The sequence below is a fragment of the Taudactylus pleione genome, unplaced genomic scaffold (assembly GCF_031769625.1).
Source record: "Taudactylus pleione unplaced genomic scaffold, aTauple2 ptg000186l, whole genome shotgun sequence".
Taxonomy (NCBI): Eukaryota; Metazoa; Chordata; class Amphibia; order Anura; family Myobatrachidae; genus Taudactylus; species Taudactylus pleione.
The window spans coordinates 10,998,619-11,024,883 of record NW_028284588.1 but is presented as its reverse complement, the minus strand read 5'-3'; positions in this window follow the sequence as shown (position 1 = coordinate 11,024,883).

The following is a 26,265-nucleotide window of genomic DNA, read 5'->3' as shown; positions in this document are numbered from 1 at the left end:
CCTTAGGTGTTATCTATGTTCATCTGTTGTCCAATACAGGGGTGTGCTGTGTTGGGTTGTGTTGTCCAATACAGGGGTGTGCTGTACTGGGCTGTGTTGTCCAATACAGGGGTGTGCTGTGCTGGGCTGTGTTGTTCAATACAGGGGTGTGCTGTGCTGGGCTGTGTTGTCCAATACAGGGGTGTGCTATGCTGGGATGTGTTGTCAAATACAGGGGTGTGGTGTGCTGTGCTCTGTTGTCCAATACAGGGGTGTGGTGTGCTGTGCTGGGCTGTGATGTTCAATAAAGGAGGTTGGTGTGCTGTGCAATACAGGGGTGTGCTGTGCTGGGCTGTGTTGTCCAAACCAGGCAAGGTGTGCTGTACTCTGTTGAGGGGCTGTGTTATTTATCATTACTTTGCTAATCCAGGGGTGTGCTGTACTGTCCATCAAAAGGTGTGCTGTCCAGGGTTGTGCTGTCCATCTAGTGTGCTGTCCAACCAGTGTGGTGTTTGCCCACGGGCTGTAAAAAAAAGTAATTAGAACTTTTAAAAAAATAATAAGTAAAAAAAAGTTAAAAATATTTTTTTGTGCTGTTCCCCACACTGGGATGCTGTATGACATACCCCCCCTCTCCCCCCCAGTGTATCCAAAACACTGTAATGCTGCTGGTCATATTGTATAATTCATAAAGTATTGAGTGACGCTGTCAGTCAGTAATACCGCAGTGTAATAATATTCATATAAGTGTTGTGACTCTGTTGGTCAGTAATAACGCAGTACTGTATAATAAATTTATAAAAAATATTGTGACACTGCAAGTGGAAACGCAGTGTAATATTCAACACATATTGTCACACTGTAAGTGGTAGTGCAGTGTATTCCTAAAAAATATTGTGACACTGTAAGTGGCAGTGCAGTACATTCATAAAAAATATTGTGACACTATAAGTGGAAACGCAGTATATTCATAAAAAATATTGTGACACTAAGTCGTAGCGCAGTGTATTTATTAAAAATATTGTGACACTGTAAGTGGTAGCGCACTGTATTCATAAAAATATTGTGATGCTGTAGGTCATTGATACCTCAGTGTAATATTTAAATTGGTACAAATTAGTGTGTTGAACCCCACTTCATTCGTGTTTGTTGATATGGAGAACAATCAGTTGAAAGGAGAGCAGGAACCACATACTAGTGCTGGAGCTCCTGCCAGTGCCAACAGTCATCACGATACTAATCCGTCTATGTCATCTACTAAAGCCGATGCCCAAGGGCATACAGGGCTTATATCAGGGCATCTAAAATCAAAGAAGCAATCTTTTACAGTGATAAAGAAAAGGGAAAGTTAGCTGCAGAAAGACATAAAATTGGCAATATGCCTTTCACCACACGAAGTGCCAAGGAAAGGCTAAGACCTTGGCCTTTATTTATGACTGGTGGTTCTGCCTCTTATGATGATGTAAGCCGTTCTCCCTGTAGATATTCAAAAAATGAAAATCATCAAGCCACAGTAACTGTGCACTCAGAAATGTCACAAATCTCTGAGGAGAGTCTAAGTGTGTCGGTGGGTGCCATGTGTGAGCCTAACCTTTCCAAAATTTTACTAGAAGAGGAACCTCTTTACACCACTTGTGCATCCTCTGCAAATGTGGGGATGAGCAGCACAAGTCAACATGCAGACATAGAATTTGAGGACGCTTCTGTGGAAGTGCACCAGGATGAGGAGGATATTTGTGTAGCTGACGCTAATAAGAATGCTGATGATGAGAATGCTGATGATGAGGATGTTGTTGATGAAGATGTTATTTTTGTAAATCAAGCCCCAGTGGAAACAGTTGTTGCCCATGATAAGGAAAAGCCCATTGTCATGCCTGGGCATAAAACAAAAAAATCCACTTCTTATGTGTAGAATCATTTCTATCCAAATCTGGACAACAGTTGTCAAGCAATCTGTACATATTGTCCTGCCAGAGTAAGTAGAGGTAGGAACCTTAACCATCTAGGAACCTTCTCCCTGTTATGTCATCAACAGCACATCCATCCAAAATTTTTGCAAAATTCAGAAACTTTGGTTAAATCCTAGATCCAAGCAACTAGCATTTATACCATCAACACCATCATCAACAATATCCTCAATCATGATTGGAACTAGTCCTGCATCCAATAGGATAAGGCTAACTCAGTCCTCCCCTATCCTGTAGTCCTCAGAAGAATCTTCATCCCAGAAGGGGACCAGGAAAACTACTAGTAGTACAATTATCTGTTAAATAATCCTTTGCAAGGGGGAGCAAGTATGACACCAGTCACCCAGTTGCACAATGGATCACTGATGCCATAACATCTATGCTGGTATTAGATGTGCATCCGATATCCGCCATTAGTGCACTGGGTTTTAGACAGTTACTTTATGTCCTGTGTCCCCACTACTAAATAAAATCTGGGTTCCATATCACTAGGAAAGCAATTCCCAGCCTGTACAGGGATGTTAAAAAAAACATAATTAGTGTTTTCCAAAATGGACAAGTAGAACAGGGCAAATGCAAGATTACATGACTGTAATCTGACAGTACAACCACTGGTTGAGTGTATTGCCTTCAGTGGCACCAACAGCAGCAGCATCTAAGAAACAGCCACTCATTCACTGGTTTCACTAAGAGGCATACTGCTGACAACCTCTTAGAAAAACTCATGGAAATCATTGCAAAATGGCTTATCCAGCTTGGACTCTCCTCAAGATTTGTGATTTCTAACAATGCCACCAATATTGTGAGAGCATTACAGCAGGGTAAATTCCAACACGTCCCATGTTTTGCTCACACAATCAACTTGGAGGAGCAAATTTTTATTCAAAAGTACAGCGCCATGTAGGAGATGCTCTCTGTGGCCCGCAACATTTCTGGACATTTTTGCCATTTAGCAGGTGCATGTAGAAGATTGCAGAACCTGCAAGAAATGTTGAAATTGCTCTGTCACCAGCTGAAGCAAGAGGTAGTTACAAGGTGCAACTCCACTCTTTATATACTTTAGCAGATGGAGGAACAGCAAAAAGCCATCCAAACTATGACATAGGAAGAGGAGGGGGAATATACCTTACTCAAGCTCAGTGGAAAATACTTTCCATGTTGTGCAAAGTGCTGAAACCCTTCGAAGTAGTCACCTGTGCCATCAAACAAACTATGACCTATGAAAAGGAGGGGGAATGTGCCTTACTCAAGCTCAGTGGAAAATACTTTCTGTGTTGTGCAATGTGCTGAAACCCTTCAAAATAGTCACCTGTCAAGTAATTTCAGACACTGCCAGCTTGAGTCAGGTAATTTCCCTAATTAGACTATTCGAAAAGCAGCTTGAGAAACTGAAGGAGTAGCTGAAACAAACGATTCTGCTAAGTATGTTGGACTTTTAGATCAAGTCCTTTATTTGCTTTGCCAGGATCCAAGGGTTGTCAGGATCTTACAATCGGATCAATACATTTTAGTGACCATGCTGGATCATAGGTTTAAGTCATACATTGTGGCTTTCTTCCCAGCGGACACAGATATGAAAAGATGCAAGGAGCTGTTGGTAAGGAAATTGTCAGTTCAAGCAGCACATGATGCAGCAATGGCTCCTACATCAGTTTCTCCAGTGCGGCTGCCAGGAAAAAGATAGACTTTCCCAAAAAAAGATGCACTGGTAATGCAGATGAGTTAACACAACCAAGTTTTGACATCTGGTGGTGTCTAAAAGAATTGCCTACAATTAATGAGACCTCTTCCGTGACTCCATCTGATATGGTCACCATTTAAAGAATGGTTGAGGACTATTTTAAGGATAGCATCCAAATAGGCATGTCAGACAGTCCATTTCACTACTGGCAGGAAAAAAAGATAATTTGGAGGCCCTTGCACAAACTGGTTTTGCTTTACTTGAGCTGCCCACCCTCCAGTGTGAACTCAGAAAGAGTTTTCAGCACAACCGGGAACATGGTCAGTGATTGGCATAGGAGGTTACTTCCTCAAAATGTGGAAAAGATGATGTTCATCAAAATTAATATCTTCACCATCAGTTACATCCAAAAATTACAGAAGTACCTAAGGCTGTAATGGTGGATTCCAGCAGGGACAAATTAATATTGTGTGAAAATTATGTACACACTGATGAGGGTGTGGAATCGGATTGAATGATGATGGCGACAACATCTTGCCTCTATAAAGTCAGTTTGTGCATGGAGAGTTCATTACCAGCAATATCAGCTGCCCATTGGCAGCTTTTTTTGTGGGGGTCCAAACAAACCAATTGCTTCAGCCACAATTTGCAGTCCCTGTCGCTGAAGTGATTGGTTTGTTAAACTGTGCATGTCCTGTTTACTGTATACAACATAAGAGTGGATGGAAGGGCCCAATGTCAATTCCATCTTGCATTTTTTTCTTTGCATTATGTGCTGTTTGGGGCATTGCTGCCTGACATTTTTAATTTTATAGTTTGTTAAACTGCCAACCTGACTGCCACTACAGTGCCACACTGTGCCATGTTGGAAGCTGAACTGCTACATTTTATTGCCACCCACTGCTGTCGCTTAGCTTATTCAGCCAGCTAGCTTGATGCAAGCTTTTGGCCTAAACTGGGTGAAAACAATATTGTGAGCTGTGAGGTGGTCAAACTTGACTGGAAATAAATGTTATTGAGGTTAACAAATCTGTAGGAACAAAAACATGCCCAAATTATGTGATTTAGCTTTTTTAAGATTTTTTAGAAAAAATACAGATCCAAGACCAAAACACGCAAGGGTGGTTTTATAAAACCAAATCCAGATCCAAAACCTTGAAGAAGATACAGCTCAAAACCAAAACGAAAAAAAAACCACGGGTAGTCGACACACATCCCTACCATTTATAAGTTCTGCCATCATTATTATAGTATATTATTCTAGATACACCTATTAGCATGATAATACCTCATTTGAAAAAAAGTCAGTGCCAGGGTGTGCAACTTGTGCCATGCGCATTGTTCTGCAGTGATGTGCAGAACTCACACAGTGGTGACATGCTTTAGAAATGAACAGTGGGTCTGAAAATTCTTTAAGCAACAAATACAAGTGGGTGGCTCAGATTGACTGGCCGCTTTTAAATAATAGCTCCCTGCAGGGCACCTGAGTCAAAACCGCTATTGGCCACGAATATCATCATTTGTCTCTCTCGAATCATCAAAGGCCCCGGAACACTGCCAGGAAAGAGTGGCTATAGCCCCGGCTCCCTGTGCAACATACCACTGGAGTCTAGCTGCACGTAAGAGCAGCGTCCCTCATAGCCGCAATTTTGAGTTTGTGGCTGAGCATCTACTTCCACATCAACCCCTTGTTCTCAATTACTACAAAAAATTTTTGTAATAAATCTGAACTCTTGCACAGGCCTCTGCATAAGTACAGATCCACGGACCAAAACAAAAATTAATATCTGATAATACATGACATAGGTGGGACTCTATCGGCGTATCCTTACACATCTACGCTCATTGCAGCCACTCGTAAGAGACACTGCAACAGGCAATCCTGTAGTGTATGTTTCCAGTTACTTGCCCTTTCGGTGACTACGCTCATCATTATAGGTGCAACTGTTCCATTGCACCCCAGATAGAGAGATCAATCTCAACCTATCATGGAGAAGTTTGTAAAGTCCCAGAGAGGCCCCAGAGGCTCTCAAGCAACAAAAAATAAGGATAAAGCGACAATCTCGGGACCCTCTTCCTCTCCGACCTCCCCGTCTCCGTCTCCGGAGGATCCTCTAGACAATCTGTTTGATTCAAACAAATACAGTATGGTTTCCGTTCAAAAAGCTAAAGAAATATCTGACATAATTTCACCTTTACTAGACCAAAAATTAGCCCCACTGACGGAAGCTATAAATTCAGGTGTTACCCAACTATCGCAACACTCACTGAGGCTGATGGAAGTGGAGGAAAGAGTGTCGGTGCTAGAGGATGAGTTACATGAGACCAAAAAATGGTACAAACCCATGAATCTACTGTAACAGCAATGCATGATAAAATAGAGGACCTGGAGAATAGAAGTAGACGTAACAACCTCAGACTAATCGTACTTCCTGAATAGATCAAACCAAGGGAACTCCTGTCACTTGTCTCCTCATGGCTACCTACTGCTTTAGGTCTTGAGACATTGGTGAATCCCATCCTGGTTGAGAGAGCACACAGTATTGGCCCGCTCCGACAAGAAACACAACAGCGCCCAAGACCGGTAATCTTCAAGATCCTGAATTATGCTGACAAGATGCGAATTATGGAGGCATATCGCAAAAATAATTCTCTAACCTTGGAGGGCCACAAGTTGCTTCTATTCCAGGACTTTTCGTTCCACGTCTCATCTCAACGTCGGGAGTTTTCCCCTATCTGCAAGGAACTATTTAACAAGGGAATACGCTTCGCACTGATGTATCCAGCAAAACTAAGTATAATGCACGAGGGCAATCCGGTATATTTTGATTCACCTAAACCCGCCCAGAACTTTCTGAAATCTCTGGACACTAGTTCTGCTTCGCCTCATCCAATCCGAAATGACAACGACTGATCAGTGAAGGAGACATGTTTCTGATAAGTATTTTTTTATATCAATATGTTGAGGAAAATGTATTTTCTATTATTCCATGTGATGTTTATATTGTGCACTACATCTAATGTTTCGGAGAGTAATGCACCATTTGGTTCGGATTTATTATCTCAGTTTTACTACACGTATTATGTTCAATACCTTTTAGGGTTGTTCTACTGGAATCATTACTTATGTTTGTAACAGGTATCCTCTTTCCTTTATTTGTTACAATAGACCTCTCTATATTTCTTTCCCTTTAGTGCCTCCACCCTAGTCTTGGATTTTCTTATGCTATACCTGGAGCGGACTTGGGAACACCCCTGAATGGTAAGTATTGGTTTTGTGTCATGTTAGACCTTAATTTCAGACTGGTAACCTACTGTACCAATGACAATTATAAATATGCAGCAGCAAATATTCACTTCACTATAACATCTATGTTTATACTCAGAAGTACACACATATTAGTTACGTAGTTTATTTTACTGCGACTCTCTGTTCTCCTGAAGATGAATTCAGTTAATGAACATTGCAGTAATCATAACATTTTTTTGGAATAACATTTACACATTTATCAATTAAGCTGAACATTAGTTCATAATATCTCTCTATACAAAAGACATACTGATAATAACCCATTTCCTTTAAAGCTTTAAAGAGATTAGCCCTCTCATATTCTGTTCTTAAACTCCCCTTATTAGTCAATGTGAATGGCCATGCTCGTTGGTGCACATGCTAGTAGATTAATATGCATTTAAGTTCTGAAATCCTGGTTTATAGGGAATTCCTAAAATTAGTCGCTTCTCATCCAATGGGCTTTAGTAGTGATATGAAACAGTCGGTAGATTTAGTCCTTATAATCTTCGGTTAGCAATTGTGTATGAATATTGATATAATAGGTAGAAGTCTATGGTGTCTGAGGGCCAGACTTATAATGCTGAGCTGGTGCTGGATGTTAGTATAACTAATTTCTCTATATATACGTATCTGTGGTGTTATCCAATAGCTCTTACTATAATCTTCTAAGGTATTGGTGGCCTGAAATAATGTAGTAGAACTTTACTTTGCATGTAGTCTTTAAGCTAATGCACTATTGGACTGATTTTAGACTTATCTCTGTCTCCTTCTTTCTCTTCCACAGACACAGCAGCGCTGACTAGACTCCTCCTAGGGGCTGGGCCTCAGACCCTCTGGTTGGCTGACTCTCATGTTTCGCCTTCTCAAATCTCAGATATAGGCAGCACTCTCTCTTGATCCTCCCCCTATTATCTAACTGCAATCACCTCAGCGTCCCTCCTTCAATTAATTCCTGGTTTCCAGCTCTCCAACACCAGGCACAGCCTCTTCTGCTCAGGTAAGCAGCCGTCACCAACTCTGGGAGAACTGCTCAACCACCAGCTCCAACTGTGCCTTTACCAACTGTCAACGGCCCCCTTTCAGTGCCAGGGATACTGCAATAGTCCACAGTCCTCTGAATAAATGATCCCACTGTTAAACCCCTGCATATACATTACATTAGCACACTAAACATATTTATAAATTATACACAACTATAAATATACTATTTACATGCTTATAGGTGCCGATTTTAATATTGCAAGGTGTTACATGTTTATTTCACAGTAATTATGAGCAACTATTTTGGTTGCTCTCCTGGGTTCTTAAAATAAAAAATGTTGTTAGGTTTCTATGGATAATTGCTATTAATTGCTACCAAAATGCAGTTTTTGTTTCTAATATGTGCTCCATGGTAAATGGATTGAGTTGCACGATCTTTCTCCCTTGTGCGGCTTGCTGGGACCGGACAGGAGAAACCAATAGGTATATATACGAATACTTGTTGCCTAAGACTGGTATTGGATGATGACTACTTCAAATTCAGGGGAGCCACTAGCTAAGAGTACATTGAAATTCCTTACATGGAATGTTGAAGGGCTGAATACCTCTATAAAGAGGAAGAAAATATTGCGCCATTTAAAACGTTTCTCACCAGATGTTCTTGCAGGAATCCCACTGGAAGCAAGGAGACTCAAACACTCTTAGAGATAATTGGGTAAAGGAATTTAAAAGTGCATCTTTCACTACTAAAACCAGAGGGGTGATCATTTTGTTTAGTAAATTTATCACCTACGAGATAATAGATGAAAAAGCTGACCCAAATGGTAGATTTTTATTTTTGAAATTGCGGATAGAGGGAGACATGTTTACTTTTGCATGTGTTTATGCCCCACCTGGCCCTAATGCATCCTTTTTTTCTGACATATACTCAAATATTTGGGCAATATATCAAAGGTTTGGGCAGAAGGAACTTTAATTTGAGGGGGCGATCTTAATGTGACTATGGAAGCAGCTGTAGATTATTCTAGTAACTCGGGGAGGGATGGGACTCGACAAGGTGCACCACCCACTCTATCGTTACTTATAGACACATTACACTTGATAGACCCTTGGCACTATTTACATCCTGTATCCAGAGAATATACTTTATTTTCCCATCCACATAACTCGTTTTCTAGGTTGGACTACTGGTTGATTCCTGAAACTTTATTACATAGAGTGATAGACTCAGATATAGCGGATATCTTGATATCTGACCATGCTCCAGTGTGGTTCTCTCTCCGTTTGCAATCCCCTACTCTTTCTTCTTATAATTGCTGTTTCCCAGACTATTTCTCCTCCTCGGAAGACTTTAAACAGCAATTAATAAGTAATTTTCAAAACTATACAAGTGATAATCTAATTCATAAACAGGATATAAATCTTCTCTGGCAAGCTTCTAAACCAGTCATGAGGGGCCATGTGACCTATGTCTCATACAGGAGAAAATCTCTTAAGCAAAGATTCCATCAGGCCAGTATTTCGGTAACCACTGCTTATGCCAAAATGTTACAAGATCCTTTTGATTCTCATACTAAGGGATATAGGGATGCCAAGGCTTTATATGACCAGATATGTGCCGAACAAGCTCAGACAAACCTCACTTATCAAAAAAACAAGTACTTTCGTTGGGGAAACCATCCTGGTAAGCTTTTAGCAAGAATGGTAAAATCTTACACGTCTTCTAAGCCTATTTCTTTAATCAATTTGACCCCCTCCGAGTCCACTAGAATGCCTGATAAAATCGCAGAAGCATTTTTACAATATTATGAAACATTATACCAGGCACCTATGGATGACTCAGATAAAGGAATTAAGTTTTTAGAACAGGCAGGATTAACCAAATTTACACCATTAGATAGAGAGAGTCTTCTTTTACCCATAACAGAGCAGGAGATTACTTCTATTATAAAAACATTACCTACTGGTTAAACCCCGGGCCCAGATGGACTATCAGCGGCAAACTATAAAATGCTCACACCACAGATCACACCCCATCTCTCAGCTTTATATAATTCAATACTTAGCGGTAATACCGCGCGCATTATAGTTATACCGAAACCCAATAAAGACCCTGCTTTAGTTGCCTCATACTGCCCAATTTCTCTGCTCAATCAGGACCTGAAATTGTTTTCCAAGATTATGGCCCAGCGCTTACAATCTTTACTACCTAAATTATTGCATCCGGCTCAAACAGGCTTCATTAAAGGACGTCAGTCTACTCACAATATACGCACAGTTTTAGCAGCAATGTATCAGTCACATACGGAGAAAAGTAAAAGAAACATTGTGGTGAGTTGTGACGCTGACAAGGCATTCGATAGAGTGTCTTGGTCTCATTTAATACGCATATTTAAATATCAAGAGTTTGGTTCTGATTTTATTCATATATTTGAAACATTATATCAAGATCCGAAAGCTTTTTTGACAATAAATCTTTTAAATACCAGACCATTCTGCCTAACTCGAGGCACGAGACAAGGTTGCCCACTTTCACCACTACTTTTTGATTTAGCCGTAGATCCCCTCTTGCATCATTTTGAAAAAGCAAGAGGCTGGCGAGGTATTCGTTTGGCAAAACACGAGATTACATTTTCGGTATTTGCTGATGACCTCCTATTATATTTTGCCAACCCTAAGGAAGCTATTCCACTACTCCTACAAATTCTGCAGGTGTTCGAGGAGATAGCGGGTTTTAAAATTAACTATGCTAAAACAGAGGCCTTGGCCTTTTTTGGGGAGGCGAAGACAGGCTGGGTAAATTCCTTCCCCTTCAAATGGGCAGATAAATACATTACCTACTTAAGGGTCAATGGCCCTCATTCAGAGCCGCTCGCTAGCGGCAGTACGCTCGTTCCGAGCGATGTTCGCACATCTGCGCATGCGTACGGTTTTTAGTACGCATGTGCGAACCAGTCAGTGCGGCCGAAAATCGTTTGTACGCTATATAGCGAGTGCCTGCTATTTTGAGTGACAGAATGAGGCGTATGTGGGTGGTAACAGGGGAAGGTGCTTGAAAACGGGGGAGTGGAATTCGAACGCAGGCGTGCTTAAAGGTCAAAACGGGCATTTTAAGGGAGTGCATAATTAATACAGCAGCGTCATTGACCACGTCACTTGGTTTTTTTTAACTCAGAACTGCTCGCAAAATAGCGGTTGAAAAAACCAACCACAAGAATAGCAAGCAGTTCAGACGCTGTTCGATGTACTCGATTAATCTAATAAATAGCGGACATGACGTATGGTGCGAGCGGCCAGGGGGCATTTTTATCAAATAAACGAGCGTATGCTTTGCTCGCTCGTTCAGACTTAGAGGTGTGAACAGACTGCAATGTGCGAACGGATCATTTGAATAGCCACCCCTTGTTTTTGAACGAACGACCGCAAATAGCGAACGGCTCTGAATGAGGGCCAATGTTCCTTCGCACCCTTCTCAACTATATGAGGTTAACTATACCCCACTATTGTTAAAAACATATAATGATTTCAATAAATGGGCCCATCTTCCACTATCCTACATAGGTAGATGTCACCTTTACAAAATGATCAGTTCCCCAGATTCCTTTACATTCTCCAAATGTTGCCAATTATCCCAGACAAAAGAGATCTCAAATTTTGTAATCAGGCTCTACAAAAATTTATATGGGCAGGAAAACGACTTAGAATTTCATTGTTTAAATTGCAACAGCAGACACATTTAGGAGGGATAAATTTGCCATGCCTCAGACAATATGCTATGGCTGCTAATTATCGAATAGCAATGGACTGGATTGGAGGTCATAACATTTATACCACATACTCTATGGAGCAGGCATTTATTCCCCACCACAACTTGGTATCTCTTTTACATACTCATCCTCGTAATATACCTTCAGAAGCTAGAGAAAATATATTAATAAATACGACATGTATAGCATGGCGAGTTATTAGATCACAATCCCATTTACCCAAATTGTCATCAATTTTTTTACCATTATGGAAAGATCCATCTTTTTCACCTGGTAACTCCGCACAATTTAAATGCAGTGGTGTTCGGTACATTTACCAATTATTACATGACCAAACACTTCAACCTCTCACTCGAATGCAGGAGAAATTTCCTCTGGTCGCGATCCCTTTATTTCCATATTTACAGGCGCTGAGTTATATTCAAAATATGTTATGTGGACTTTCGGAAACCGATCTAAATTGGTGTCTAGATAGCGCACTATGCTGTAAACCAAAAGGACCCTTTTCAACATCTTTTATATACTCCTGTGCCCGACCACTTATAAATTTAGAAAAAAGTACTACAGGATTTGCAAAATGGAAGGAGGTCTTCCCACAAATCCCCATAGAGTTGATTGCTCTTTCATGTTTTAAAATGAACAAACAATTGGGATCAGTATCTTATGCTGAAATGCATCTAAAAATATTACACAGAGCATGCTACGCCCCTAAATTGAAATATATTATTAGTGATGCGTCTGACGCCAACTGTTATAAATGCTCAGTGCCTTTCGCTGATATCGTACATTGCCTGTGGGATTGTCCACAGGTACAAGTTTTCTGGGGGGAACTTAATAATTATATTAAAGAAATTCTAAATATTGGTTTTGTGATTCTTAGAGAATGGGCTTTTTGGAATATATCGGAAAACACATACTCTCAGAGATTGACTAAGGGAAATAAGCTACTTATGACCAAATTGACGGCAGCAGCTAAAAAGACCATTCTCTCACAATGGATTGACCCTCACCCACCTACTCTTACATTATTACACCCTAGAATTATATTATACTGAAAGATTTTTTGGCCTATGGTTGCCCTATATTCGTACTCTTTCCCCATCACTTAAAGACTCCATACGGAAATGCTTCCAACTAAAATCATGGTATAATTGGGAAGTGCTGGATAATGGCTCCCCTTTTTGACCTAACTCAATCTATGATTTTGATCTATACCATTAATGGCAACCGATTTACTGACAGTAATAATATATGCAACAATGTATGTAAATGTTTCTTATATGTGCAACTACAATTTATATCTGGATTTCCGCACTACAAATATTATAATTGTTTTGTTGAATAATTGTTCTTGCAAAGTGATTGTTCTATTTACTATGTTGAAGATGATTGTGCATTTATCTGTATTACAATATTTTGTTGACCTAACAATAAAAATTATTTTGGAAAAAAAAGAAATGAACAGTGGGGTTTGAAGGGCACTGCATAAAATCATCACTCAACTACAACTGTCAGCCCAGAAAAAGGTATTTTTGGATTACACACTGTCTGTGTGCCTTCTGCTGCAAACTTGCAGCAATTTTGGCACTGCTGTGCCGCTAGGAGCTTGTCTGAAATGTCGCTAATCAGTACACATCACTAAATGCTGGTCACTGTGGCAATATAGACAGCGATATGCAGTGCTCACACAGTGATGACATTCCTTTGAAATTAGTAGTGGAATTTGAGAAGTGGTGTATGAAACATCAGTCTCAGCCCTGAAAGAGGAGTCTTTGAATTACAAACTGACTTTGCATCTTCTGCAACTACTTGAAGTAATTAGGAGCTTGTTGAACATGGCGCTAATCTGTACACCACTAAGTGACGGTCACTGTGATTCTGTATGTGCAGCACTCAGTGATGGCATGCCTTAGAAATGAGTATTAGGATTTGAAGGGTGCTGTATGAAATCAACACTGAACTACAAGTCTCAGCCCAGAAAGAGGTGTCTTTGCTTTACAGACTGACTGTGCAACTTCTGCAGCACACTTGTGGCATTCATAAAAGCCCAGTGATTTCAATATTGTTGAGGAGTGACTGATCCTGCCACTTTACCAGATTTTACAGCTCCCTCCTTGAATAAAGATACTGCCTTTCAGCCATTTTGTATACTGTATAAACACAGTAGGACATAGGATGCAGGACATAGGACATACAATGTCAGATGTTTACGTAGCCGAGCGAAAGCATGTGCGGGCCATGTTTTACTTAGTGTCAGTGTGTGTGTATTAATGTTGCAAGGTAGTAAATGTGTAATCCAAACAGAACCTCTTCCTGTCCTGTAACTTGTAGTTGAGTGGTGGTTTCATACACCTCTGCTCAAACTCCACTACTAATTTCTAAGGCATGTCATTGCTGTGTGAGCACTGCATAGCACTGCTGAAATTGCAGCAAGTTTGCTGTAGAAGACGCACAGTTAAAGACACCTCATTCTGGGCTGAGACTTGTAGTTCAGTGATGATTTCATTCAGTGCCCTACAAACTCCACTGTACATTTCTAAGGCATGTCATCACTATGTGAGCTCTGCACACCTTAGTGACCAGCACTTACAGTAGTTATGTGTACCTACTGTATTTGCATCATGTTCAACATGCTCCTAGCGGCACAGCAGTGGTACAATTGCTGAAAGTGTGCTGTAGAAGATGCACAATCAGGGTTAGATTTAATAGCCTGTGGACTGCAGGCATCGGCCATGTCAGACTGCTTGATGTTTTAAAGTAGCAGTCATTGGAAAGGCAAAATTAATCTGGTTTTGCTTTTTAAATGACTGCTATATCAGGCAGTCTTGCACTGAACTTGCTGATGCCTGCAATTCACAGGCTATTTCATTTACCCCTCAGTTTGTAATCTAAACACACCTTTTTCTGGGTTGTAACTTGTAGTTCGGTGATGATTTTATTCAGCGCCTTTCAAACCCCACTGTCCATATCTAAGGCATGCCATCACTGTGTGAGCTCTGCAGATTGTAGTGACCGGCACTTATAGTAGTTATGTATACCAATTAGCATTATGTTTAGCATGCTCCTAGCGGCACAGCAGTGCTGCAATTGCCACAAGTATGCTGCAGAAGACACACAGTCAGTTTGCAAGCCAAAGACCCTTCTTTCTGGGCTGAGATTTGTAGTTGAGTGATGGTTTCATACACTGCTGCTCAAACCCCACTACTAATTTCTAAAGGCACACATCCACTACAGGAGTAAAATGTGTGATTGAACGATAATGATATCATTATCATTCAATCGTTCATTAATCGTTCGCAAATTGTTCATTAAAATGTCTAAAATGACCAGCAAAATGACCGCTGGTTGTTTTAGACATCTATCATTGGCCAAACATGCTGAACAACCTGGCGATAATGAGGTTGAGCATGTTAGAGGATGATTGATGTGCCTACACTGAACAACTGCTCGTTCACTGAAGGCACAGCACAGACTGTCAAACAACTGCATGATTACAATGTCATAATCGTGCAGTCATTTTGAGGTCTGCTAGTGGATGTGTGCCTTAAGGAATATCATCACTGTGTAAGTGCTGCACACCACTGCCTACAGTGCTGCAGTGACCATAACTTAGTGATGTGCACCGATTAGCGTCATGTTCAACATGCTGTAAGCAACACAGCAGGGCCGAAATTGCCGCAAGTGTGCTGCAGAAGACACACTGTCACTTTGTAATACAAAGACACTGCTTTCTGGAGTGAGATTTATAGTTGTGTTGATTTCATACAGTGCCCTTCAAATCCTACTACTCATTTCTAAGGCATGCCATTACTGTGTGAGTGCTGCACATCACTGTCTACAATGCCTCAGTGACCGACACTTAGTGAAGTGTACTAATTAGTGTCATGTTCAATAAACTCCTAATTTCCACAAGTGAGCTCCAGAAGATGCAAAGTCAGTTTGTAATCCACACACCTCTTTCTGGGATGACACTTGTAGTTGAGTGATGGTTTCATATACCGCTACAAAAAACCCCACTACTAATTTCTAAGGCATGTCATCACTATGTGAGCACTGCACAGCACTGCCAAAATTGCCACAAGTTTACAGCAGAAGATGCACAGTCTTTCTGGTCAGAGATTTGTACTTAAGTGATGATTTCATACAGCGCCTTTCAAACCCCACTGCTCATTTCTAAGACATGAAAAAATGGGGGAAATCCAGATGCATACTCTCAGCACTAAGAATACTAAGAGGTAAATTTACTAAAGTGAGAGTTTTTAGAAGTGAGTTTTAGAAGTGATGTTGCCCATAGCAACCAATCAGATTCTACTTAACATTTAACTAGCACCTCCTAGAAGATAATAGCTAGAATCTGATTGGTTGCTATGGGCAACATCACTTTTAAAACTCACTTCTAAAAACTCTCACTTTAGTAAATTTACCCCTAAATATCAACATATATATAATAAACTATCAATTAACATGGTTTTCTATTAAGGTTCTTAGTACGTTTGACCAAGATGTTTGCCCACCTACCACGGCAAGGTGAACCCTATCAGGTGGGTCCCTAACACTGACACATTCAGTATTAGGGATGTTAGGGACCCACCTGATAGGGTTCACCTTAATGTGGTAGGTGGGCAAACATCTTTGGCCAAACATGTACTAAGAACCGTAATAGAAAACCATGTTAATTGATAGTTTATTATATATATGTTGATATTCAGTATTCTTAGTGTTTAGAGTGTGCATCTGCATTTACCCCCCCCCCTTTTTCTGCTATAGAACTACAGGTCTTAGCAAGGTAGCACCTCTTATTGTGTTTAAATTAGGATGTGCAGCCCAGTCCCCCTTTTTTCCATTTCTAAGGCATGCCGTCGTTGTGTGAGTGCAGCACATCACTGCCGAAATTGCAGAACAATCACACTGGCAGTCTTTCATAAAATATCCCACCATGCAGTATTACTACAGTATTGTATACTGTATTAAAGACACTGCTTACACTGTGCAGTACTGTATTTGATTGGCCCGCTTGTCAGGCCTTACTTTACTATTGTATTCTGTTGTGCAATATCCATCCACTGCTGTATCATTCAGCACTGTAGTTTTAATCAGTGTGCACTGGCCACCCAGCGGTAAGGCTGTGTATTGCATGCTGTGGATATTGTCAAGTCTCACTGCGCCTCACTGCGCTATTTTCATACCACAACTTAGAAGCCTTTATGGCACGACTTGAGCAACAACATAAGAGGAAACACCTGTAGGCAAGTATGGATAGGAGTAACATACTAACAATTTCAGGTTCCAATCAGATAAGTCTGTTTTTACCTTTATTCATGTGAATGAGATTCCTCCTATGTAATAAAACCTTTTATACAGTATTCCGCTATGTGATATTCAATAATTGGAGATTAAAAGCTGGAGGAAGGTGGAGACTTCACACTGGTTCAGTTATTCCATTACAAACCAACTGGATCCTGAGATTGTGAATACAGATAAGCACTTAATTTTATTAATTTTGGTAAAAGGTGTGACACATAAGCATTAGAATATAAAATCACTTGGTGAACTGTTGTATATGTACTTCAATATTGGATGCTAGTGTTTTTCCTTTTTTCACAGAGAATTCTTTGCTCCTACAAAAGGCATTCACAAGAAGACATCCCCTCTCCCAACTGATTATAGGGGAGTATGGGACATAATTCTTATTTTATATTCAATTTACTTATATTGTTTGTTTTAAGATATGTGTCTACCCTAATGCTGGGTACACACTGGCCAATATATTGGCTGATCAATTGATTGGCCAATATATCATATGTCATTTGGCCAGTGTGTACCAGTTATATGTCTGTGAACAACTTTGTTCACAGACATATCGTGTCGGCTCTGCTGCACAGACATGGCAGATACTGTATATCTTCAGATATATCTGTCCATCGTGCTGTGTGTACAGGCGATCAGCTGACCACCCATATACTTGCAGCGGCAGCCGATGGGAGGGGGTCATGGCACAAACCCTGACCAGCGGGACATGCAGAGAGAAGCAGTGGTGTCCCTCCCCGCAGAGTCACCAGGGTGGGGAGAGATGCTGTGCGCATGGGGTGTTCCAAAAAGGGGGCATGGCCACATGGGAAGGCGGAATGGCCTCGCGTCCCGAACCCCCCGTGGTCCCATGCATCTTACTGGGTGGCCCAGCGGTGGGGGTGCAGGAGCAGCGTACTGCCCTGTGTGCAGTGCCAGCTCTCTCACAGTGTCAGGAGCTGAGTGCTGCACTTAATACTACAGTGAAAAACTTGGCTCCTGCCACTGAGGGGTAGTCTGCACCTTGGTGTCACCCCTCGGCGGCTGACACACGGGTGCAGCCCGTACTCCCCGCAACTGCTTGTGGCGCCACTGGACAGAAGGAAGATGAGAGTATGGCCGGAGGCTGGCCCCATGTGTATAATGGTGGCCGCGGCACTGAAGGGGTTAACCCCATGCTGCGGTGCCATTTTTAAAAGGACAAAAGGTGCCAGGCACCCATTGTAAATGTGTAGTCTGCGCTAGGCGCCGAGTGTTTAAAAAAAATAAAAACGTATTTAAAATGGTATGTGCAGCACTGAGCCAGGATGGCAGGTCCTGGGCTACAGTGCTGCTGGGTGCAAAGCCTGATGCTGTGCACACACATGAAATGTGAGTGTATTTAAAATGTATGATTTTAAATGTATATTTTGTAAGGAAAATGCACTTCTTGAATATTCCTGTATAAGACATGACCAGCTTGTGACTGCAGGAAATTAGATGCTGATTGTCATTTTCTAGCAGTCTGATGAATAGAAAGACCTGTTGAGGTCAACTCCAGGAGAGACCCGGTTGGAAGGTTGCTGTGTGAAGGTGTGAATAGTGTCATATGGACAAACCCTTCGTTTACATCACTTTCATTGAAATGCGTGCTAGGAAGGCTCCTCTGTGTCTCTGTGTACAATATCCAGCAAGTGTGGGAAAAAACAACTTGTTTGTTTTTGAAGGAGCTCCTATTGGGTGTAACTTACTAAGAACTAAGAAGGTGTTAAAACTGGGAAACCCAGTACTGGTTTTAGTTGTAGATATGTAAAAGTACAAATGCCCTTGAAATTTGCATTATATTTACATTTTGAGAGACAGTATATGCTAACTCAATTTATGCTTTAGGAAGCCAACTGATTTTGGGTGGATTAGAAAGGAGGAAATTGGGTGGCTCCTTTGAAATGTAATATGTTGTTAAATTATATTATGTGAGGAATCATGATTGGTTGAATGGAACCCAGGGCGGATTTACCCCCCTGTGATATTGTGTGTAAGAATGATATAAAAAGAGGGCCTGTGAGACATGTATGTTGTACATCTCTGAAAATCCTTTGTGGAGAAGAACTGCTGACTTGATAAGATTTCTTGTATGCTTAATGTAGTCATTTTTAAGACTTTGAGCAAATAAACACCTTTTGCCTTTAAAGTCCACTACATCTGTACCCTGCGACCAACAGAATTGAGCCAAACGCTATTCCATTCTCCTACTGTTCTGGGTTGAAACGAGCATCTCCGAAGCTCAAGCCCCCTTCCAGCTACCCAGCAGGAGCCTGGTCCATTGCGAGGGATCAGGCAGGAACAGCCAACACCAAACAGAAGGTGTGGCTGCAGCCAGTCGATGCATACGCAGCAGAGCAGTTCCAGGTGCCAGCGGTAGGAGCCTAGTTGTACATTAGAAGCGGTTCCAAATGCCAATGGTAGAGTTTGGTGGTGACAGCATCGTTACACCCACAGCACAGTTGGCGGAGTTAGTGACAGGCGATCACTGACAGTAAGCGGGAATCCCTAATGCCCCAAGGTCAAGTGGGGATTGTAAGCCTCAACCGGTGAGTGGGAGTCCAAAAGTGCTAACCCGTGACCAGGGCCGGGCTAGATGAAAGGTGTCCGGTCACATATTGGTGGCATAGCGTTGGGATAATCCCAGGTGGCTTTTCGGTCACCTGACGAGAGAAGCCGAGTTGCTCAGGAAAGGAGAAACTGCAGTTCAGGAGAACGCGCAGGATGACTGATTACAGCAGAATGGAGTTGCATCAGATGGAGGTGGAAAGTGCAGCCGGCGTAGCAATGGACACCCCTCAGAACGTGGTGAGAGCAACAAGTCCCACCCCATCTTGCAGCAGTTATGTTTCCCAGCATTCCCCAGCATGGCAGGGATCCCAACGAATTGATCAGCTAGCAGAATTGGGAGAAAGGGCAATGGAGCAGGAACGAATGCTAATCATTCGTATGTGGTATGACGAGTGGGCACCACCAGCTGTGGTACCCCAAGCACTATTGCACACTGCTGTACCGGGATCAGATCGTATACAGTTTTCCAAGTTTGCAGACAACAATGGGGACATTGATGGACATTTGCAAGTATTTGAAAGGACTTGTAAACTACATGATTTACCCAAGCAGGAGTGGGTCAGACACCTAATGCCCACACTGCACGGAGAGGCCCTGGAGGCCTATCGAGAAGTGGCCACTGAAGACTGCAGCGACTATGACAAAGTCGTAAGGGCCCTCCTACAGCGATACTTTGTCACTCCTGAGTCCTACAGGAAAAAGTTCCGGAACTTGCCCAAGAACCTTACCAGCACCCATGAGCATTTCGCCATCCAGCTGAGGCAGTAAGTGGTGAAGTGGGTGAAGGGATCTGGTGCCACTACCTGGGATGCACTGACTGATCTGCTGTGTCAAGAGCAGTTCTACTGCAGGTGCGCCCTAGAGGTGAAGGAGTGGGTGCTAGACCGGGAGCCACCCAGCTTGAAGATGGCCGCCCAGTTAGCAGACAAGTATGTGGGAATTCAGCCACAAGGGCAGAAGTGCCCGACTAGCAGCTGACCCCAATGGACTGTACAACCAGGGGAACACCCCTCTTCTGCTCATCACCCCCAAAGCGGGCATCCTCCAACCCGGGTGCTCTTGGCCAGCAACCACCCTGTCCTGTCCCTGCAAATCATCAGAGACCACCGGGGCCCTGATTGGACAAGAAGTGCTACAGCTGTGGGAAAATCAGACATCTGAGGATGAACTGTCCCACACACCAAGCACCCCAGACTCGTGCACCAAATCCAAGTGCTGGAGCCCAGCTTGCTTGTCTAACCCAGGGAGGTGAGCCAAAAGAGACTGTTCCTACTCCAGTCAGTCCAATGGAGTGTGGCGAGAATCAGGTGGACTCAATGGAGAGAGTCACCTGCATGGCCAAGGTGCCACCCCAAAATATGTGTCAGCACCTGCAGACGGTCCAAGTGGGGCCCCTGCAGGGACAAAGATTAAGAGACTCTGGGGCCTCAATCACTGTTGTGAGGCCCCAACTTATTGATCCAGCTGAAGTACTGCCAGGTCGCACTGCCAAAGTGACCGTGGCAGGGGGAATGGAGCGAGAGGTCTACCTGGACTGGGGAGTTGGCCCAGAGTTGAGGGAAGTTGCTGTCATGGATGGCCTTCCAACTGATGTGGTCCTGAGGAATGACCTTGGTGGTGGAATCATTACCACATTTGCTGACGCCATCGCCCGGAGTCAAGTTTCCGGATCACAGTCTACATCAACTGCACCAGAACAACCCAGCCCAGAGGAAAAGACTACAGCGGCTAGACAACTGCCAGCTCAGCTTACCACAGCATCAACCAGCCCAGAGGAAAAGATTACAGCGGCTAGATCAGCACATCTACCCAGCATGTCTTTTGCCTCTGGTATGCCTACGTCCCCTAGCAACACAGAGGATGTTGGTTCCGGCTTGTTGGATCCTGTGGGGGTGCCCAGTGATGCTCCTGTCCCTAGTGGTTTGCCAACTCTGGCGGTGAGTATGAGTGACAACACTGACTTCCCTTTGACTGACCTCAACCAGACTGACCCTAGAGATCCCAACCCATATTCCTCTGTAGAATGTCCCTACTTAGAAGGAAGTGAGGGCCCCAGACAGGAGTTCAGGGAAGCTCAGCTTGCTGACCCATCTTTGGAAGGCATGTCGTGCCCAGTTGGCAGCGGCTTTTTGGGGATGGTGGCAGAGGGTGTGACCTGGTGGGAAGGGTTAAGGTACAGGGTAGCCAGGAAGGTAGAAGGGGTTAGGCCAGTTAGGGAGCAATGTCCCCTGCTTGTGCCAAGTAGATCGGGGAAGACACGCAGCCTAACAATGGTGGATGTCACACGGGTTCAGAGGCTGGTGATCTGTCCATCATCACTGTGAAACAGGTAGCGGACAAGGTGGTGAGAGAAGGCCTAGGTGACAGGGTAGGTACCCCTAGTCATAGGTCGTTGGAGGAGGATGGTAACACAGGTCTGACAGTTAGTTCAGACAGATGCCAGGTGGAGATGACAGAGGTGCAGTGCCTGGGGTATAGTGTAGGGGGAGACAGTGGTAGGCTCAGACCAGTGGAGCTGGAGGCAACCAGATACTGTCCCCGTCCCACAGCCCCAAGATAGATACTGACCTCAGAAACTGTAATGAACTATGGACGAGTTGTCCCTGACTTTAGTACTGTAGTGACAACCCTTACAGAGTTGACCAGAGAGGGGCTTCCCAAGTCAGTGGACTGGATACCTGCTTGTGAGTTGGCATTCCAGTCATTGAGGGAGGCTCTGATACCAGCTCCAGTGCAGATGGCGCCATTTCAGGACCAGGACATTATAGTACGAACTAATGCATCATTGCATGGACTGGGAGCAGTACGGAGCAAGGAGGGGCCATATGGGCAGGAGCACCCTTTGGTTTGTTTGAGCAAGATACTGCTATGGTGGGAGGTGGGGTATGCCACAATTGGAACACAGTGGTTGGCAATTGTTTGGGCATTGGACCACCTTCAGCACTATGTGTGCAACTGGCCCTCCATAAGGGAAACTGACAGACTGTTGTGGTGGAGCCTTGGACTTCAGTGTGACTATTTGGAAGTTGTGTACCGACAAAGAAAGGCCCACTGCAATATGGATGAACTGTCAAGGCCGGAGCCAAAGCCCCCCAGGTAGCTTACCTGAACTCCCCAAGAGACTGAACAGAAGGAAGATGAGAGTGTGGCCGGAGGCCGGCCCCATGTGTATAATGTCGGCCGCGGCACTGAAGGGGTTAACCCATGCTGCGGTGCCATTTTTAAAAGGACAAAAGGCGCCAGGCACCCATTGTAAATGTGTACTCTGCGCTAGGCGCCGAGTGTTTAAAAAAAATAAAAACGTATTTAAAGTGTTATGTGCAGTACTGAGCCAGGACAGCAGGTCCTGGGCTACAGTGCTGCAGGGTGCAAAGCCTGATGCTGTGCACACGCATGAAATGTGAATGTATTTAAAATGTATGATTTTAAATGTATATTTTGTAAGGAAAATGCACTTCTTTAATATTCCTGTATATCGTCCGGCTCTGAATCAGGCCCTCTGTGTACAATAGCAAGTGTGGAAAAAACAATTTGTTTGTTTTTTAAGGAGCTCCTATTGGGTGTAACTTCCTAACAACTCAGAAGGTGTTAAAACTTGGAAACCCAATACTGATTTTAGATATGTAAAAGGACAAATGCCCTTGAAATTTGCATTATATTTACCTTTTGAGAGACAGTATATGCTAACTCAATTTATGCTTTAGGAAGCCAACTGATTTTGGGTGGATTAGAAAGGAGGAAATTGGGTGACTCCTTTGAAATGTAATATGTTGTTAAATTATATTATGTGAGGAATCATGATTAGTTGAGTGGAACCTAGGGCAGATTTACCCCCCTGTGATATTGAGTGTAAGAATTATATAAAAAGAGAGCCTGTGAGCCCTGTATGTTGTACATCTCTGAAAATCCTTTGTAGAGAAGAACTGCTGACTTGATAAGATTTCTTGTATGCTGAATGTACCCCTTCATTCGTAAGGTTGAGTCTTTTTTAAGACTTTGAGCAAATAAACACCTTTTGCCTTTAAATTCAACTACATGTGTAGCCTGCGACCAACAGAATTGCGCCAAACACTATTCCATTCTCCTACTATTCTGGGTGAACCGAGCATCTCCGAAGCTCAAGCCCCCTGCCAGCTACCCAGCAGGAGCCTGGTCCATTGCGAGGGATCAGGCAGGAACAACCGACACCAAACAGGAGGTGTGGCCGCAGCCAATCGACGCATACGCAGCAGAGCGGTTCCAGGCACCGGCGGTAGGAGCCTAATTGTACATAAGAAGCGGTTCCAAATGCCAATGGTAGAGTTTGGTGGTGGCAGCATCGTTACGCCCACAGCGCAGTTGGCGGAGTTAGTGACAGGTGGTCACTGACAGTAAGTGGGAATCCCTAATACCTCAAGGTCAAGTGGGGATTGCAACCCTCAACCAGTGAGTGAGAGTCCAAAAGCACTAACCCATGAACAGGGCCGGCCTAGACGAAAGGTGTCCGGTCACAGAGAGTATATGAGACTATCTGGGCATATAATGTGAATCAATATATTGACATAGACAGCATGACGATCTTGTGCAAGGAAACACAGACACTCCTTTTGAACAGAGGTTGGTGTCCCTATGTATGGACACAACACAATCATGTTAGATACAAAATAATTGGATACCCACAGTGCGCTCACTAGCAGCCTTCCTTTACAGTACTCCAGAAAACCCACCATGTTCTCAAATAGATCAACACTTTAAAAGAATTTAATACTGTGCCAGGACTGGCACTTGACACATACAGTATAAAATAAGGGAACATAAACACAATACAGTTGTATATCAATGTTTCCTAAGCACCAATGTATCACACATACTTAGTCCTTTATAAATCCACTGAATTAATCCTCAAATGGTCCAGAATGTAAAAAGAATTCTTCCACCCTTTTCTTCTTTCTATCGAGTCGTATTCCTCAAATCAGGTGACCGAAAAGAAAGACCAGAGAGGTATTCATAGTGTAGTATGTAGAAAAACGTACTACACTATGAATACCTCTCTGGTCTTTCTTTACGGTCACCTGATTTGAGGAATATGACTCAGGAGAAAAAATAAAAGGGTGGAAGAATTCTCTTTACATTCTGGACCATTTGAGGATTAATTCATAGTGGATTTATAAAGGATTAAGTATATGTGATACATTGGTGCTAAGGAACCATTGATATACAACTGTATTGTGTGTATGTTCCCTTTTTTATATGTGTCTAGTGCCAGTCTTGGCACAATCATGTTAGCACTCATATAGATACCACCTCTTGTGATAGAACACATAATGACATCCTGTACATATCAAATGTCATAACGTAAGAAAACAGAACCCTCACAGGTACACAGGGTCGCCATCAGGGGGGGACTGCCAGGACTGGAGTCCTGGGCCCGGACACTCAGGGGGCCTACTCCTATCCCCCTGCTACAGCACTGCAGAAATGTGTGTCGACCACCCTCCTGCTCCACCTACCTACACTGCGGCTGGCACACACATCCCTGTGGAAAAAAGTTACAGGCCCTGCCAGGGCCCACTCTTTCCAAAATGCTGTGGTTGCCCACCACTACCCCCAGAGTCTGCCTGGCTGGGCCGGAGGACAAGGTGCCACCAGCAGTCTGCAGCCGGACGCTGCACACACGTGCAGGACCTGCCTTGGGCCAGCATTAGTATCTGCCGAGCATTAGCATCTGCCAAGAGATGCTTGCTGATGTTGAGTCAGAGAGGATACTGAGCACTGTGAGTACTGCAGCACTGGGGTTGGGGTGCTAATAGAGCAGGAAGTCCACTACTGACGTTCCTGAGGGAATGTGCATTTGTGCACCCACCCCCCCACCCCCGCCTACGAACGGGGTGAGCTGTCAATCAACATCGACAGCCGCCCCGTCTTGTAGTGAGCCCTGGAGCGACGGAGCTGCCGTCGCTTGATGGGGCTCACGCATGTGCATGCTGGAGGCGGTGCATGCGCAGTGTGGGAACATCGACCCGCTTGCGAGCGCTGTGCACTCACGAGCAGGTCTGAATCAGGCCCATAGTGCAAAGTTAACTGGTATATCTTCAAATCACAGACACACACATCATAGTAAATATCCTCTACAAAGAGCACATCACAAGTAAGCACACACGAATTAATGTGGCTGATAGCTACTGTACATTCCTTATATTGGTGCAGCAGGTTAATTTAGATCATATAGATATTACCGCTATGAATAGAGACATAATTATTACTTAGACACATGAGACATGTGGACTAATCAATAAGACACCAGTTAACATTTGAATAGTGCATATGAGATTTTATGTCCATCCTGTATATACTACTTGGTATCATCATGCACACTACCATATAGAAGCTTTTCATCAATACTCAATTTTAGGAGGTTTAACATCTACCATATTTTTGTATGTTAAATGTAGAATGATCTGTATTTCCATACACATAGTTCATGAATACCGATATACATATTTTCTGATTATATGCAATTCCAACTGGTGGACTGACGATATGGAAACAGAACACATAAAGTTGTCCCCTGCATGAGCATACACTCAGACATGCCCACGTTTCTGGAGAGTGGCCATACGGCTCTACTTAGCTGAACCCTCTGAGACACACACCCACCCTTGAAGATGGACGTTATTGGCCAAAACACATTAGGTATGTGACAAGTGATGCACACAGACTCCTGACCAAGTGAGCCACATG